The sequence below is a fragment of the Nicotiana attenuata genome, unplaced genomic scaffold (assembly GCF_001879085.1).
Source record: "Nicotiana attenuata strain UT unplaced genomic scaffold, NIATTr2, whole genome shotgun sequence".
NCBI classification, from domain to species: Eukaryota; Viridiplantae; Streptophyta; class Magnoliopsida; order Solanales; family Solanaceae; genus Nicotiana; species Nicotiana attenuata.
In genome coordinates this window covers 208324-225787 of record NW_017671536.1, presented here as the reverse complement: position 1 = coordinate 225787, position 17464 = coordinate 208324, and the positions used below count along the sequence as shown (strand labels likewise).

The 17464-nt window shown below is 35.4% G+C and overlaps 1 long non-coding RNA gene across 1 annotated transcript; it reads right to left on the bottom strand.

Annotated features, from left to right (window-relative positions):
- Window positions 1-10734: 10734 nt before the first annotated feature.
- LOC109208855 lies at window positions 10735-12592 on the bottom strand. Its single transcript, XR_002065268.1, has 2 exons — window positions 12473-12592; window positions 10735-11272 (listed from the first exon to the last, which is right to left on the bottom strand). It is a non-coding gene; the product is annotated as an uncharacterized LOC109208855 (long non-coding RNA).
- Between the last annotated feature and the right edge of the window lie 4872 nt (window positions 12593-17464).

The window sequence follows — 17464 nt, the reverse complement described above, 5'->3', positions numbered from 1 at the left end:
TTCCAATTTCATCAGATGTCCCTGAAGGAACCCTAACCTATCCATTTTATCTGATACCCTACAGATTCTATTAGATGATAGTGGTAACTGGGTAATAGCGTACGTGCACATAGACAAAGTCACCAGGCAGCCTGCTGAAACCCACAAGCAAAAGTGTCGGCTAATCCTGCCTACCAAGACTAGAGCTGATGGACTGGCAATGAATGTTGTAACTGACTTCGAACCTTGCACCCCAAGTTATTACTCATGTTCCTCAACCACTCATCCATGTCCATGGGCCTGACACTCCACAGAAATCAGAATAGTAAATCCAAAAAGTAATATGAACCCAAACAACTAGACATTAACTGTTAACATGAATCCTCCAGCAGCCCATATAAACCTATTCATATAGACCCATGCATGGCAGACTAAAATCTCAGAACTATTGCAGACCCAAAAAGAATGATCTAGTTATAAGGACAACCAGTCCTGACAAACTAGGAGCTCCCCTGTATCTTTAATTTGGGACTACGAAATTGCATTCCGGGAGATCCCCCTGCACTTTTACATTGGAACTACGGGATTGCATCCAGTAGATTCCCCCAGTACTGAGTATTTATATTTGGGACTACAGATGTGGTATTCTGGTAGATCCCCGCGCATTTATGAGTTGGACTACGGAACTGCACCCGAGAGATCCACTGGATATTTACATTTGGGGACTACAGGACGGTATCCTGGGAGATCCCCCGACTATTACTTCTGCATTGAGCTGTACTGGTTTTACTGTGATTCTTGTTTCTGTTTCAGTTGTCGTTATTCTCTATGTCCTATGATACTTTCACTGCTGCACTCATTTATACTGTTCTTATTTATGCTGTTGAACTTTTTATATACTATTTAACCTCAGTAGGGCCCTGACCTTCCTCGTCACTACCCAACCGAGGTTAGGCTTGGCACTTACTGAGTACCGCTGTGGTGTACTCATGCCCTTCCTGCGCATGTTTTTCATGTGCAGATCCAGGTACTTCGACTCAGTCCTATCACCCCTGAGGCGAGGCGACTACTATAGCGACTTCGAGGTATATCTGCCATGTCCGCAGACCGAGGAGTCTCTTTCTATTCTTGCTGTTTAGTATTAGCCCTTTTGTATTTCCGTTCTTGTTAGACATTCTGGAGTTAGAGCTATGTAGTAATTCTTAGCTTGTGATTTATGGGTTTCCGGGTCTTGGATTCATATGTTGGTTTTGAGATCTAAATATTGTGTATGCCGGGCGGCACATTTAAACGCTGTTTATTTCTTTATTCCTGTTTTAAATTGTTTTACTTCCGCAAAATTTGATTTCCTTTCCACAATTTAGGCTTACCTAGGCATAGTGACTAGGTACCGTCACGATAGTTCACGGAGGGCGAACCAGGGTCGTGACAAGTTGGTATTAGAGCTCTAGGTTCATAGGAGTCATGAATCACAAGTCGGTTTATTAGAGTCTCGCCGATCGGTACGGAGACGTCTGTACTTATCTAGAGAGGCTATGTAACTGTTAGGAAAATTCCGCTTCGTTTGATTTCCTTGTCGTGCGAGATTTTTGATATCACAATTCTAAACTTCTGTTTTCTATTCTATCATAGATGGTGAGTACACGTGCTACTCGAGATGACCAGGCGCCCGTGCCCCCTGCTGGAGCCGTTAGAGGCCGGGGCCAGGGTAGAGGCCGAGGACGCGCTCGTGGTGCAGCCAGAGCACCCGCGCGAGCTGTCGCCGAGGTACCACCAGTAGTACCAGCCGGAGTCCAGACACCTGATGCGTCTGCCACTACTACTCCAGCACTCCAGGAGACTTTGGCACGGTTTATGACTATGTACACCACTCTAGCTCAGGCAGGGTTGCTTCCCCTTGTTGCAGCTACATACCAGGCCGGGGCGGAGCATAGACTCCCGCCGCCCGCACTCCTGAGCAGCGAGTGCACATTGATTAGGTCCCAGAGGCTATTCCTGTACAGCCGGTAGCCCCAACTCAGCCCGCGGAGAGGGCAGTAGCTTCAGAGGAGGAGCAGAAGAGGCTCGAGAGGTTCAAGAAGTATCAGCCTCCGACTTTTAGCGGACTAGCCTCAGAGGATGCCCTTGGATATCTTTAGGAGTTCTACCATATCCTCCGTACTATGGGCATATCAAGATCGAGCGGGGTTTCCTTCACTACCTTCCAGCTTCGGGGAGCCGCCTATCAGTGGTGGCGTGCTTATGAGTTAGACAGTCCGGATGAGGCAGCTTCCCTGACATGGGCTCACTTTTCAGATATGTTCACGAAGGAGTATGTCCCCCAAAGTCTCAGGGACGCTTGGCGTGCGGAGTTTGAGCATTTGCGCCAGGGTACTATGACTGTCTCAGAGTATGCTGTCTGTTACACCGACTTGGCTAGACATGCACCATCTTTAGCCTCTACGGTTCGCGAGAAGGTTCGCCAGTTTATTGAGGGGCTCATTCCCAGCATCAGATCTAGCATGGCTCGTGAGTTAGAGATGGATATATCTTATTAGCAGGTGGTGAGCATTGCTTGGAGGATTGAGGGTATGCATGCTAGGGACAGAGAGGAGAGGGATGCCAAGAGGTCTCGAGAGTCAGGCCATTATTCTGATGCCCATGCCCCAGCTGCAGGTCGTCATGGTAGGGGTCATATGAGTCGCCCCGTTCATTCAGCTCTTCCAGCAGCCAGTGGTATTCCAGCCCCACCTAGGCCTCAGGAGCCTTATTATGCACCCCCAGTGTCTAGTGTACCTCCTGCGCGGGGTACTTCCAGTGGTCAATCCAGCAGACCTGGCCCGAGCCAGTCACAGCCGCCACGTCCTCCCAGAGCTTGTTTTGAGTGTGGTGATACACGCCATATGGTGAGGGATTGCCCCAGACTTAGGAGGGGTGCACCTCCACAGACTTCTCAGCCACAATAGGCCCCGCAGAGCTCTCAGGCTATGGTCCCAGCGCCAGTTGCTACTCCACGCCCAGCCAGCCAGGGGTGAGGTCGGGGAGTAGAGGTCGCCCTCGAGGGGGTAGGCCAGGCCAGGACTATTATGGCTCTTCCGAGCCCGTACTGANTCTGTATTTCCGTTCTTGTTAGACATTCTGGAGTTAGAGCTATGTAGTAATTCTTAGCTTGTGATTTATGGATTTCCGGGTCTTGGATTCATGTGTTGGTTTTGAGAGCTAAATATTGTGTATGCCGGGCGGCACATTTAAACGCTGTTTATTTCTTTATTCCTGTTTTAAATTGTTTTACTTCCGCAAAATTTGATTTCCTTTCCGCAATTTAGGCTTACCTAGTCAGATGTAGTATCTGACTAGGTAAGCCTAAATTTATAGCGAAGATGTAGCAACCCTTTGGGAAGGTGCTACTTACCAAACAAATCTAATTTATTACTTACGACATTAAAAAGATATTAATCCAAAAAGACATTCCAAATAATTTAGTAACGAAAATAGGCCCATGCGATAAAGATTCAAAGTGCAATATTTTTGTTTTTGAAAATACACTTTATTTTATTTATTTTTAAATAAAATAAAATACAATGTCAAAATATCAACATACGGTGATATAACCCTTCTTGAATAATCAACACGTTAAAGTAACTTCCTAACAAAATTATATTTTTCGTTCAACATCATTGCATGTTCATACTATACATTAATTTTCAAATTAGCGAGTAAAAAAAAAACTAGTCTTCTCCTTTGTACATTTTTACAAGACCAAGTGTAAATTCAACATATTACAAGACTTGAGTTATTAACACGCTCAAAAACAGCAAATCAAGTTATCAAATTCAAGTTACAAGATTTTGGTCTTAAAATGCAACAAGCCTCCAAATAACATACATAAGTGTGACATATATATCATGCACAAGGAATACAACAAATTACATTAAACAACTATGCAAAAAATTATAATCTCTAAGTCATCTTCAAGAAAGGAAATAGTAACAACATATACTAGGTACAATCACAAAAAAAAAAAAAACACCAAGGCATAGAGGCAACACTACTGGTGCTATTGTCCTCCTTATTTGTACTCTTCCTATGTGGTTCTCTTTTTTGCTTTTTATTAATAAAACTAGCCATAGGCACCTGCCTAATGGAATTGCTTAAAAAAAAGGCTCTTACCAAAAAGATATGAAGAAAATACTAATAGCTGTCTAGTGTAAAAAAAAGTTTAGTAACTAACCACAAAAGAGAGGAGCAACTTGAGCTTCACCCAAAATGAGTTTTGCTGGTTGGTTTAGTGATAATTTATGATGATTTTCATGAAGTATCAGGTGTTAAGAAGGAGAGAGGGTAGGGGTTTTCTTTGTCTTGAAAGAATGAAATATGAGAGGAGGTTATGGAAAAGCAAGTCAACCAAAGTAATATCTAAACTTTGGATAAATATGAAAAATGTGGCTACCCAACCTACTAAATATCTTTTGATAAATACAAATGGGTGACAGTCCAAAACCTTAATTATCTAATGTATTTAATAATAATTCATCAAAATGATATTAAGTGTTACACATAGCAACACCATGGAACTTCTTTATCAATATTAACACAACCTAAGCTAAGAAATTTTCATATATTGTCAATTTCACGTTTAGAAAGTGCGAAGTAAAATATCGCCTCATTATATAGATGCTTGGAAAACAATTTGAATTGTGGGATAAAGTCTCATTGATTTTTGAATTATCCATAAATTTATTAATATATGATTAACCTTTGATACGATCATAATCGTTTATTACAGTTTGCTAGATTAGGCATTGATTTGACCAAAACTTCTTTTACATTTAATACATTCTTGATTATCATAGTGAAATGAACTTAATATAATACTCCCTCTAGTCTATAATAAGTGATATTTTGATCTTTTTATTTTGGTCCAAAATAAGTTTTTTTTACATAATTAAGAAGGAATTAATTTTATCTTTCCAAAATTTGCCCTTATTTACATAGGGAAATTTACATGAAAATACACTTGGAGAAAGCACTTTTCACCCGCCTATCCCACAAATACGGTTTTCATCCGGTAGCCCACAAACATTAATCAATTTTATGAAAACAAGTCAAACTCACAAATTTCGTCGAACTTCGTCAACTACACCCATAATCACTCCTAAATCAGATTTCGCTTTTTTCTTTCATTTTTATCTTTTCCCTTTTTCCATTTTCATTCTTATTTATTTTTTACTTCCCTCTGTATAGTATTTCCTAAAATTCACAATATCAGGAAGTTGAAGTAAAAAATATATCATCCTTAAAGTCTATAATTTTTTTTTTTTTTTTTTTTGCAAAATTCAAAGTTTTGTAAGGAAAATTCTTATTTCACTGGAAAAAATAAAAATTTACATTATTAAACACTATCTGAAGGTAATTTTTTTACAATTTTCTATGTTGTATAATTATGTATACTTGTGTATAATGATGTATAATCCTGTATAANGTTTGTATAATTATGTATATTGTAGTTATAATCATGTATAAATTCTGTATAACTATGAGAATACACACAAATATACATGGTTATAATTATGTATAATCTTGTATATTTGTGTATAATCATGTATAATTCTGTATAACTATGAGAATTTCCACAAATATACATAGTTATACATGATTATACAAAGTATATATAGTTATATACAATATATACATCATTCTTCCTCCCTTCGGAAGTCATTAAAAGTGAGAAGAAGAAAAAGAAGAAGAAGGAGGAGGAAAAATTACCAAAAAAGGAGATTTCATAACTTAGAATAAGAGACAAGAATTAAAAGAAATAATCACTCAATATTTTCTTTTTCTTCGAACGGGAATAAAAGGATCCTCTAATGTGAAAGTCGGAATAGGCTTCGGCGAGCACTGAATAAAGAAAAAGACTACAAAAGATAGATCTGGTGTGGATTGTTCAACAGTGTTATTTTGTGGAAGAGGAAGATAAAGATGAACGGGGCAAGGAAATCTAAAGAAGAACTCGACTATTTTGCCAGAGAGAGAGAGAGAGAATTGAAAATTGAAAATTGAAAATGAAAGAGAAAGAGGGGTGGGGAGAAAATCTGAAAGGGAAAACTGATTTGGGAATGGAAAAAATTCCTCCGCATAAAGAAAAAGAGTGGGGACAGTGATGTGGCTAGTCGGTGAAAATAATTTTTCAACATTATGAAAACTGGGCCATACCGGGTAAGAAGGGAAAATATAGGTCCAATTTTGTTAGAATGTTGGGCCAACTGACAATGAGAGTAATTTGTTCATTTACATATCTCAACGTGTCAAGGTAACAATTAATTAAAGGTAATTTAATGAATACATCTTTTTTTTCTCTAGGAGTTCGTATTTTGTTAAGGGACGTGTTATTATAGACAGAAGGGAGTAATTTATTAGTGGATTGAAATGAACGTAAACATTGTGACTTAGATATAATAGAGGCTCCCTATAACTGATAAATCGATACCTATACGCAAGTAATGCAACTATATCATGTGGGGAAAAAATAAAGCAGCCTGATGCACCAAAAACATCCAAAAGTGTAAAAGAAAAAATTAAAAAGAAGCAAAAGGCCAAAAACTATTAAACTACTTAATAAATGACTGGTAAAATAAATCAAGTAATCACACTGCATCAAATAAAAATATAATGTGTAAGAGATAATTACAAGGGATAGCTGATTTTAGAGCCCCCATTTAGGAAATAGCCGCATTTGTGACTTTTTATAAGTTTAATCACTTCAGAATTTCGACACATACGCAATCGAAGTTGCAAAATCCGTGTCTAAAGTTACAGATTTGGCCTGAAATTTCGCATTTGCTTTATCTAAAGTTCGGACACACGCGTATGAAGTTAGGCTTGTTAAAACTTCAGACAATTGGGAGGCAAGCAAACTTCAAATTTTTCTGTGTGATGTTTAAGATTAAAGGGCAGCCCGGGACACTAAACTCTTGCTATACGCGGGGCCTGAAAAAGAGCCGTATCACAAAAATCTATTATACGCAGTTTTACCCTGCATTATGCAAGATATTGTTTCCACAACTCTATTCTGATCTAATAAATTGGAGGTAGTGATGTAAACTTGAGAGACGAAGAGCACGATGAAATTGATGATAACGTGAGAAACAGGAGCTGCTGCTCCATTTTAAAACTGATATTCCACTTTTACATTCTATATAGTAATTGCATGTATAGTATTTTCAGTTCTCCTCTTTCTACTTTACAATATTTTAATTTGTTTCTTTAAAGGAAGTGAGGCGGTCTAGTGTCTACATGATACTCCTAAGAGTGTTGTCCTTTTTCGGAACCTGTATGAATACAGAATATTTTATGTATCGGATTGTCCTTTTTAAAGGAAGTGAGGATCCTACGTTCCTCCCATGGCATATCCATCACCTCTGCCAAATAGTTATGTGGTGAACCACCACCGTCCGTGGCGGTGATGACCAGCCGATAATTTTCGGCATAATATACGCCTTCAATGACTTGCATCTCTCCCTTCACGATTTTTCTGAAATTTTAACTTGATCTTCGCCTCTTTGTTGTGCTCATTTATTGCAAATTTCCTTATATTCACCACCTTAGGGTCCGTTACATCTTATATAGGATTCCATTTAAATACCAAAACCTTTCTCCGGTCGCCATGTGCGGTGGAGACATGGAAGAGAACGGCGGCAACCACCAGTGCTGAGAGAGTTTCAAGGTTAAAATTGAATAATTCATCTTTATTTTTCTTTGTCATGAGAAGAGAATGAATAGAAAATATAAGTTTATTTATAGGAGAACTCACACTTGTTTAAGGAATCTGAATTTCCAAAGTTACCCTGTAGACATCTGTAGGAGTCATCGGAATTTGATGATTATTGTTAGAATTAATTTATCATAACCCCCCCNNCACCCACCCACCCATTTGGATTTAGGATTGCAAAGATTTTGCAATCACTTGGACAAGTCGTAACTTATATATAATTAATATGTTTAAAATTGTGTATAATTAATATTTAATTTATATATATCGATTAAAAAATAATAAATCCGATCGATTGATTAAATGTTAAATATAAACGAATAGAGTAACATTACAAAGTGTAAAGAACACAATATTCCCTCCTCTTTTTTGGACAGCTAGCTGATACACATGACGTTTGTTTGGAAAAACCTTAAGGTTAGTGGAGTGGAACATCAACCTAATATTGCATGGCAGCTTTTAACGGGTTTATTAAGGTGGTTTGGTTTTTCTCTTATTCAAAAGGGTTTTCATGTAAAAATTTTAATGTTGTTGTCACTTTTTTATTCTTGTTAATTGCCAATATATTATTATTTCGCTTTTATTACCGTAAATATTATTTTTGTGTGGGTTTATTCCCAACAATATCTACTTATCTGCTTAAATTTTTTTTTTTTATCTGCTTAAAATTATTAACCTTATCTTTCAGTGACCGCATTAGATCATGTTGTTAGTTAATATCTGTACAAAGTTTTAATTCACTGTTATGGCCCTTTGAATGATGTGAGAGTACTTACATATATAATTTTGAACTTTTTTGGCTTCTAGTGAAGTCATATAGTGTAACATGACCTTTTCCCTTTTTTTTACGAGGCAGGACATGTAATATGTTCATCTTAAGTAATGTACTTTTGCGCAAAATTTCGGGCTTGATTTGCTCCACATTTCACTTTTGCTATGTCTGAATCTTATCATCTCTACATGATATGTCACCTAATTACATGCTCATTTAACGTGGGGCGAAGCTACTGTATTAAGTATATATTCGGACAAACATAATAACTTTGCTTAAATTTTGTATTTGTACTAAAAAATATATTAGATAAATATTAATATTTAATTATAAATTTAGTAATTAAAATGAACTAATAATTCGGTGGTTGATTCAGAATCCTTAAATTTTTAAATCTTGAATTCGCCTCTAAATTTTATGATATTGTCTCACCGGCCCACACCTCGTTGATTTAAAAATTTTGCTATTGGTTAAACCTTGTTTCCCGGCCCCTCGTTTATTTGGACATTTTGCAATAATTTTAGGGATAATTTCACATAAGTACACTTGGGGAAAGCACTTTTCAGCCGCCTAACCCACAAATACAGTTTTCATGCGGTAGCCCACAAATAATTTCAGCGCCTGACCCACAACTTCATCAACTACACCCAAAATCACGCCTAAATTAGATTTTACTTTTTTCTTTCATTTTTATCTTTACCCTTTTTCCATTTTCATTCTTATTTATTTTTTACTTCCCTCTGTATAGTAAACAATATCAGCAAGTTGAAGTAAAAAATAAAAATATATTCATCCTTAGAGTCTATAATTTTATTTTTATATTTTTTTTGTAAAATTTAAAGTTTTGCAAGGGAAATTCTTATTTCACTGGAAAAAATAAAAATTTACATTATTAAACACCTTATATACATTGTTATACACACAAATATAATCATGTATAATTATGTATAATCTTGTATAATTGTGTATAATCATGTATAATTCAATATAACTATGAGAATACCCACAAATATACATGGTTATACATGATTATACAAAGTATATATATGTATATACAACATATACATCATTCTTCCTCCCTTCAGAAGTTATTTAAAGTGAGAAGAAGAAGAAGAAAGGCTATACGTTGGGATCGTTTCAGACTATGCTGTTAACATATGCTGGTGGTGTTGTCTTTACTGCCCTTGTCACCATCCCCAACTGGCCCGTCTATAATCGCAATCCTCTCAGTTGGTTGGACTCAAGTGAAGCTGAAAAACATCCCAAACCACCGGCTGCTAACTCCAGTTCAAAGAAAAGAAAAAGACTACAAAAGATAGATCCGGTGTGGATTGTTCAACAAAATTATTTTGTGGAAGAGGAAGATAATGAACGGAGCAAGGAAATCTGAAGAAGAATTCGACTATTTTGCCATAGACAGAGAAAGAGCAAGAGATTGAAAATGAAAGAGAAAGTGGGGTGGGGAGAAAGTCTGAAAAAGAGTGTGGGCGGCGAGGGCTAATCAGTGAAAAAAAAAATTCAACAATATAGAACTGGACCATACCGAGTAAGAAGGGAAAATATGGGCCGTATTTTGTCAGGATAGTAGGCCAAGTGACATAGAGTGTAATTTCTTCGTAATTTTATGCAGCAGTTATGGACAAGTTTACTGTTGTGCTGACACATAACAATGGTGGAAAAGCATAAGTTAGTGGGACGTACGAACGAGTTAAGGACACATGTTTGGAGGCTGTTTCAAGGAGTTTATTCAAGTGTTTCGTTCAATCAATCAACTATGCTTTTGATTTTGAAATAGTGATTACATAGAAACTTTTATATTCAATATTCCTCTTTATTTATATCATCCTGTCACTTAAAAGATAATGTAGGTAATTGATACACTCAACAAAACCACTCCTTCTTTGAACAGTAAAGAAAAAACAAATAAACAAAGGAGGGACAAATAAAAAGAAGTGTTCGTCCCTCCTTAGTATCATATGATAAGAGGTCGTTGATTGGAACAGAAAACTTCAAAAGAATTATTGTCCGACTAAATTTTCTGAAATCTTTTTCCTTCTGAACTATAAACATGGGAATTGTTGAAATAACTTTTTAATTGAAAGAGGATGATTTTTATAATACATTACTCCAGTCGATTTTTACTAAGTTATCCATTCATGTTAATCAAAAGATATACCAGTAATTAATTTATAAATGACCTAATTGTGTAAATAAATATTACTTATACCCTTCGTACTGTGGAAAAAAGATGTGAAACTCTTATTATTCAAATGCATAGAGAGATCAAATCTCATCTCATCTCATCTTTTATCAAAGTGAGCAGACAAACTGATCATCCATATTTGGGACTGGACACATGCAAAACCCTCTCATCCCCCCTACTAAAACCAAGCAGCTATCACTCTCAAGCTGCTAGTGATAATAAACAAATAAAAACACAAAGCCATAATACAATAACCTCATCATTCACCAATAACAAACTGCAAATGATAATAATCTTCACTTCATTCATCAGTCTTCTCCACTGGAACTTCTGTGGTAGTTTCAGTAGCAAGAGCTGCTGCAGGTTCTTCTTTCTTTTCTTCAACAACAGCTTCAGCAACAGGTTCTTTTTTTTCTTCTACTACTGGTGCAGCAGCAGTCTCATTAGCAGCAATTTCTGGTGCCGCTGGGGCTTCAGTACTCACTACTGACTCTTCTTTGGGTGCATCTTTTGTGGTTTCAACTGCAGCTGCAGGAGTGGGCTCTACTGCTGCTGCTGCTGCTGATCCAACCTTTAAAAATCATAAAAAACTATATTCATCAATCAGAGGCGGACCTGGGATTTAAAGGTCAGGGGTGCACTTCTGGATTCAACCAAAATTTATTTTGTATATAGAGTGACCACTACTAATATATCATTATTTTCTAACGACATATACATAAGCACATGAAATTTTTGCCGAATTCTACGTGTGCCGGTGACCCCTCTCGGTATAGTATCGGTCGCCTCCGCATCAGTGACACTACAAGAAACTGAGTTTAAGTTTTGTACATCGATTATGTAAATAATTATACAATCAGCTGGTTACTTATTACACGTAACTATAGTAAATCCCTAGATAGACATTATAAATTGATAATATGATAAAAATGATCCTTAATTAACGTGCTATTACAGGTTAATATTCACTAATAGTTTATCGATAATCAGCTAGTTTAGATTTTTTTTTTTAAAGAATCACCTATTTAGAGTTCGAGAAGTTTTATTGTGGGTCTCATACAACTTACAATATTAGTTGTGTGAGGCTCCTTTTTGTCTCACAAATTTGTGGACCCCAATCTTACACTCCTGGATCCACAAAACTATGAGACAAAAAAGATGCCTCATACAACTAATGTCAGTTGTATGAGACACAAAATAAAATTTTCCTTAGAGTTCTAAGAATTACCTAAAAGGCCAAATTAAGAAGTGGGTGGATTGTTACACAAATATAGCCAGTCAGATTCACTCTTCACGTTTTTAGTCAGTATACATAGATTGTACATTTATTATATACAGTTATACACATATTATACATTAATTTTACATTTACGTATTATATATTTGCCGGCTATTTTTAGTTTAAGAAATTAGGTGGACGGCTTTTGAGTTAAATTTTCTTCTATTTTATAGAAAGCCAAATTAAATACATACATTTAGCATAGTAAGTAAAGTAAGAACAATATTATTTTTTTTCTTTATTTTACCAAAGTTTCAACCATCTGATCATCAGTTAGACGAAAGCTGATTAATTCAGCTACTATTACTGATGTTATAGATTTTATTCTTGTGATAAGTTCACTATATATGAAACAATTTTGATTTCACCTTCATATGTGTATTTAATTAACATATACAAGTGGAGCTAGCTAACCAGCTGATCTTGATCAGATGGCTAGATTTTAATCTGGAAAATAGAGAGGAAAAATGTGTGCATACAATATAAAAGTACCTGATCAAGACTTGCCATTGGGAAATGAGGAATAAATAAACTTGATAATAAGAATATGAAAATTAAAGGGGGGAAATGAAAATTAATGCTTTGGTTATGAGATTGGTAATGAGAAATGATCAGAGGAGAGAGCTATTTATAGAGAGAGTAAGATGAACTTAGTAAATAATATAATGGAAAATTGAGAAATAGAGGTACACTTTATCAAATAGAAAAAGAGAAGAGAATCTTGAAAGCTACACAAAATGACATCTCATGTCACTTACATTAAATTAAAGGGTCAAAAAAATTAATATGTCTTAGTTGCAAATGTGTTTACGTCTCTATATACCTAAAATTAAATAATTCAACCATCCTTATTATTATTTACCGATCAGGATTGTGGTGGAGTGATATATAAGTACTCTTTAATGCTTAATAAAAGAGTCATCTCGATATAGAATCACCTTTGTTAGGAAAGGTTTTACCCCCAATGTAGGATTTTTCGATGTGTGTCGAGTAGCCCGATGCATAAAGCTCCCGCTATGCGTGGGGTCCGGGGAAGGGCCGGACCACAAAGGTCTATTGTATGCAGCCTTACCCTGCATTTCTAAATAAGGCTGTTTCCACGACTTGAACTCGTGACCTCCTGGTCATATGGCAACAACTTTATCGGTTACACCAAGGCTCCATTCTGAATTTTCCAATGCCAATTCGAATTTTTTAATGATTCTCAATTAAAGATACCTAACACCATGTGGAAACCAAAAAGGACTGTTTTTCTTTTCTTTTTTCCTTTTAAGATGAGGGTCTTCGTTTTTTGTAGACAATATTACATATTTACATAGTCCCATTCTCATTCTATATGTCATTGTTTTAACGAAACTTAAGTTGGTTAATCTGATTCGTATATATTCTAGTAGCAGTTGGAAAAATATATTAACATAATATTTGAAATGTTATGTTGAGAAATATAACATTCTGTATACCGAAAATTAAACCATATAACCAGCAAAAGGAATTAAGTTAAAGATTTGATTATTAAATGAATCTGAAGTATTGAAAACTATGAAAATTACATAAAATAATATTTATAGAACGGTGTTAAATAATTATGATGTCAAAATACAAACTCTACAATATTACACCGACTAAGCATTAGTTAATTTATCTAAGCCATTTGCTTTTGACATCTGTTATGTCTTTTCTTTTTTCATCGAATTGTTTATTCAGAATCATAGGACACGGAGGTGAAACCGTGAAAGGGACTACATCATGCTTTCATGTTCCTTTAATTTACTTTTTCTCCAAACTTTTTCCCTTTAATTTCTTTCTTTTGTTGAGGTTCCTCACAACAATAAATCAAATTATTGGCCGGGCAAATGCAGTAATGGGAAAAATAAAGTTATTTTGTCAATTTAATTCAACAATGCACCTTAATTATACTGTGTCATATTTCCATGATTTATTCACTTCTTGATTGACTTGTATAATATATTTTTTTATTATTATTATAATTATTATTATTATTATTATTGTAAGTTTTTGGAAATGAATCCAATTGTTTAGTCAATCTTGATTATTCTCAATCATTTTAAAGCTTCTTTAACTTTTATTTGTTTGATAACGCATTTTGTTTAAGTTAAGTAGTTATATTGATAATAATAATAATGTTATTGAAGCTATAAAATTAGCGAAGAATTAAGCATCTACAAGCAATTGATAAATTGGCAACCCGTTATCGCCCAAATTATTAAATAAAAAACTTTTCATAATTAAATGTTCTCCCATATAGTAACAGATCACTTGTTTTAGGAAAAATGTTTTTTTGCTTTTTCACTTTTAGTCCGCACCAGAAACTATTTACACTTAGTAATTGTAAAAGTATATAAAGTATAATTTTTGTATATAACATACAAAATGTATATATCTACAAAAAGTATATATTTTTCGACTATTATATTATGAACGGCTATACAGTATCATTTTCTAAAAACACAAAAAATTCGCACCTACACCCAATTAAAAAAATATAGTAAATACTTGGTACATAATTTTACATATTGTTATCACTAAATACATTATATTTAATTAATTTTACATGAGGCATGCGGCGCTAGGCCGGCGCCTAGTAGGGGTCCTTTATCACAGAAATACGATGATGTAGCGTCCTAAAAAGGCCCCACTGAAGCAACAACAACACCTGACGTGGGCCCCATTTTGACTCAACTGGGACCCATGGAAACCGACATTTCTAAAGATGTTTAAAGCTGATAGGTCCTTATCTAACGGTTCAGATGTTTCCAGGTTATTACTCCGTGTCCTTTTTGGTCCCACTTGCATGAGTTGGATTTGTGGGATCGTCCTAGGGGTGTGCATTCGATTTATCGATTCGATTTTGACCCTTATCGATAGTTACTTATCGATTATCGATTTGTACATATGCTAACCGTTATCGTTTCAATAAGGTTCTGATTTTTTCGATTTTGATTTATCGATTTTTGGGGCTTATCGATTCGGTTATCGATTACACCAATAAGAAAATTTACGGGATTCCACGGAAAGTATATCGCTATAAACACGCCTAACCAATATGGACAAAAAGAAGCTAAAATAAGACGAACACCGTTTATAACATAAAAATTGTGTCAACAAGCACATGCAACGAAACTAAAGTAAGGGATCAAATATATGCCACCAACACTCCAACGGTATAAAAAAAAATACATCATCACGACTAATTTTGTTTTCCATTAATTTGAATTTCATTCCCTTGAGATTTAAATATGATCATATTTTAAATATGGTAGAGGAAATAATAGGGTTAGGGACTTAGGGTAAAGAAAAGGGTATTATAGAATAAGGGTAAAAAAAAAAATTAAAAAAAAATTGTCTTTTTAGTATATCTTATCGGTTTATCGATAATCGAAGAGGACAAAATCGAAATCGAAATCGATAACTCGATAAGGAAAATTTCAAAATCGAAATCGATAAATCGATAAACCGATATCGATCGATAACAAATAATCGATTCGATTTATCGATAAATCGATTCGAATGCACACCCCTAATTGCCCCTCAAATTTCTCACCTTGTCCACATTTAACTTTTAACAAAAATTATTTGAAATTAAATTCTGTGCATATATAGTGAGTAATTTTAGAATTCCTACGATAATGATAACACTTCACATCAAGCTTGGTATGATAATTTGGAAAATGAGAAAGTAAGTTATATTCGTTTCATTTCAATTTATGGGAATTTATTTATTTTTTAGTTCGTATAAAAAAGAATTATCTTTTTTCATATTTGAAAATGATTTATCTTTATGCAATAATTTATAGCTGATGATAGGCTATAATTGCATATTTTAGTCGCTTATTACACTCGAATTTACTGCACTTTAATTGAGTTTGCGCTTTAATCGCTAGTGTTTTGCACTAATTATGTGTTTTATGCCTTGTATGTGTGATTCCGAGCTATATATATATGTTATGGAATGAATTTAAGTGATTTGAAGCTTTGAAGTCTGAGTAAAAGCTCAAGGAATTAAGCCGGGATTGTGTTCGGAGGTCAAATTTGATAATTAAGTACGAACGAAGACTTGAGGAGGCATATTGCGCACTGTCTAGTAAAATAGACATAACTTTTTGTTCAGAATTCCATTTGGGCTCCGCAATATATGGTTGGAAAGCTAACTCAAAGAGCTACAACTTTCATGTTTTACGTTTTTCCAAATTCCAAACGGAACAGGGTGAAAAACCGCGATTTTTCCGTGACCGTGGCAGAACCGCGACAGAGTGTACTCGCGGACAACTGAAGAATCAAAGGGCATGTTTGGCCGCGGTTCCACCACAACCGCGGCAAAACAGCGGCAGGAAGCGAAAATTTCAGGGACTAAAGTGCAAAATATGGGATTTTAAGTCCTAAACCCTATATTAAACAAAGGAGGCCGGCCAAGAACAAGAGGGGGACATATTTTGGACACAAATTAGACCTAAGGAGGCGGAGAGACACTACTTTAGGGTTAGACAACACCCTTGGAGGCAAGAACACATTGGGAGCAAGGCGGAGAATTCTTCTACGAGTTTTTTCCTTCCTCTTCCTATTTTTTTCATTGTTGGTTATGACTTTTAGTATTGTAGTTTTACATACTATTATGAATAGCTAATTTGTTATCTAGAGTTCTGATAGAACCTTTTGTAGGATAAATTCTTGTTATGTTTTTATATAATTGAGCCATAGCCAAAAGAGATAAACAAGTTGATGCAAATATAACACCAACTAACTTCTCGAGAGTTAATCCTGTGCCTATTTAGTATGCATAACTCGGGAGAGAGTGCATATTTAGGTAATTGTTGAACAACACCACTCCCGGAGTATATGAGGGATCAATAACCGAGGGTTTAAAGGTGGGATTAGGGATAACGAAGCCTTGGGTGCGATCTGAAGTGAGCTGTATTAAAAGCCAGCTAGCGTAGCTCGGGAGAGTGCGTCTAGTATATCGTAATTACTTGGGAGAGATTTACGGTAATAAGAGTGCTCATGATCGGTAGAGAATACTTAGGCGAAATTATAGAAGACATAGCGGGAAAGATTCCGACAATAGGGGAAATCATAACTCTAGACCTCCTTAATCTTTTCTATAACCCTCAGTATCGTTAGTTGTTAATTTACTATTGTAATTTGTTAGTTAATTAGTTAAACAGAAGAATCTTAATATCTATAAGTTAGGAATTGTTCCAGCTTGTCTTCTTGGTGATAGTGAACAGCTGTAGCTAAACCTTAGTTCTCTGTGGGATTCGACTCCGGACTTGTAAACCGGATTATATTTGCAACGACCGCATTGTCCTTTTTATAAGGCATAGTTGGGCGTGATCAAATTTTGGCGCCGTTGCCGGAGAACTAACGGTGTAGTTGTAGGTGTACATATTGCTAGGTTTCAAGTTTGAACTTTTATTTTTATTATTTGATTTTTTTAATTTATTTTTTTATTTTAGTTTTATTTGTTTA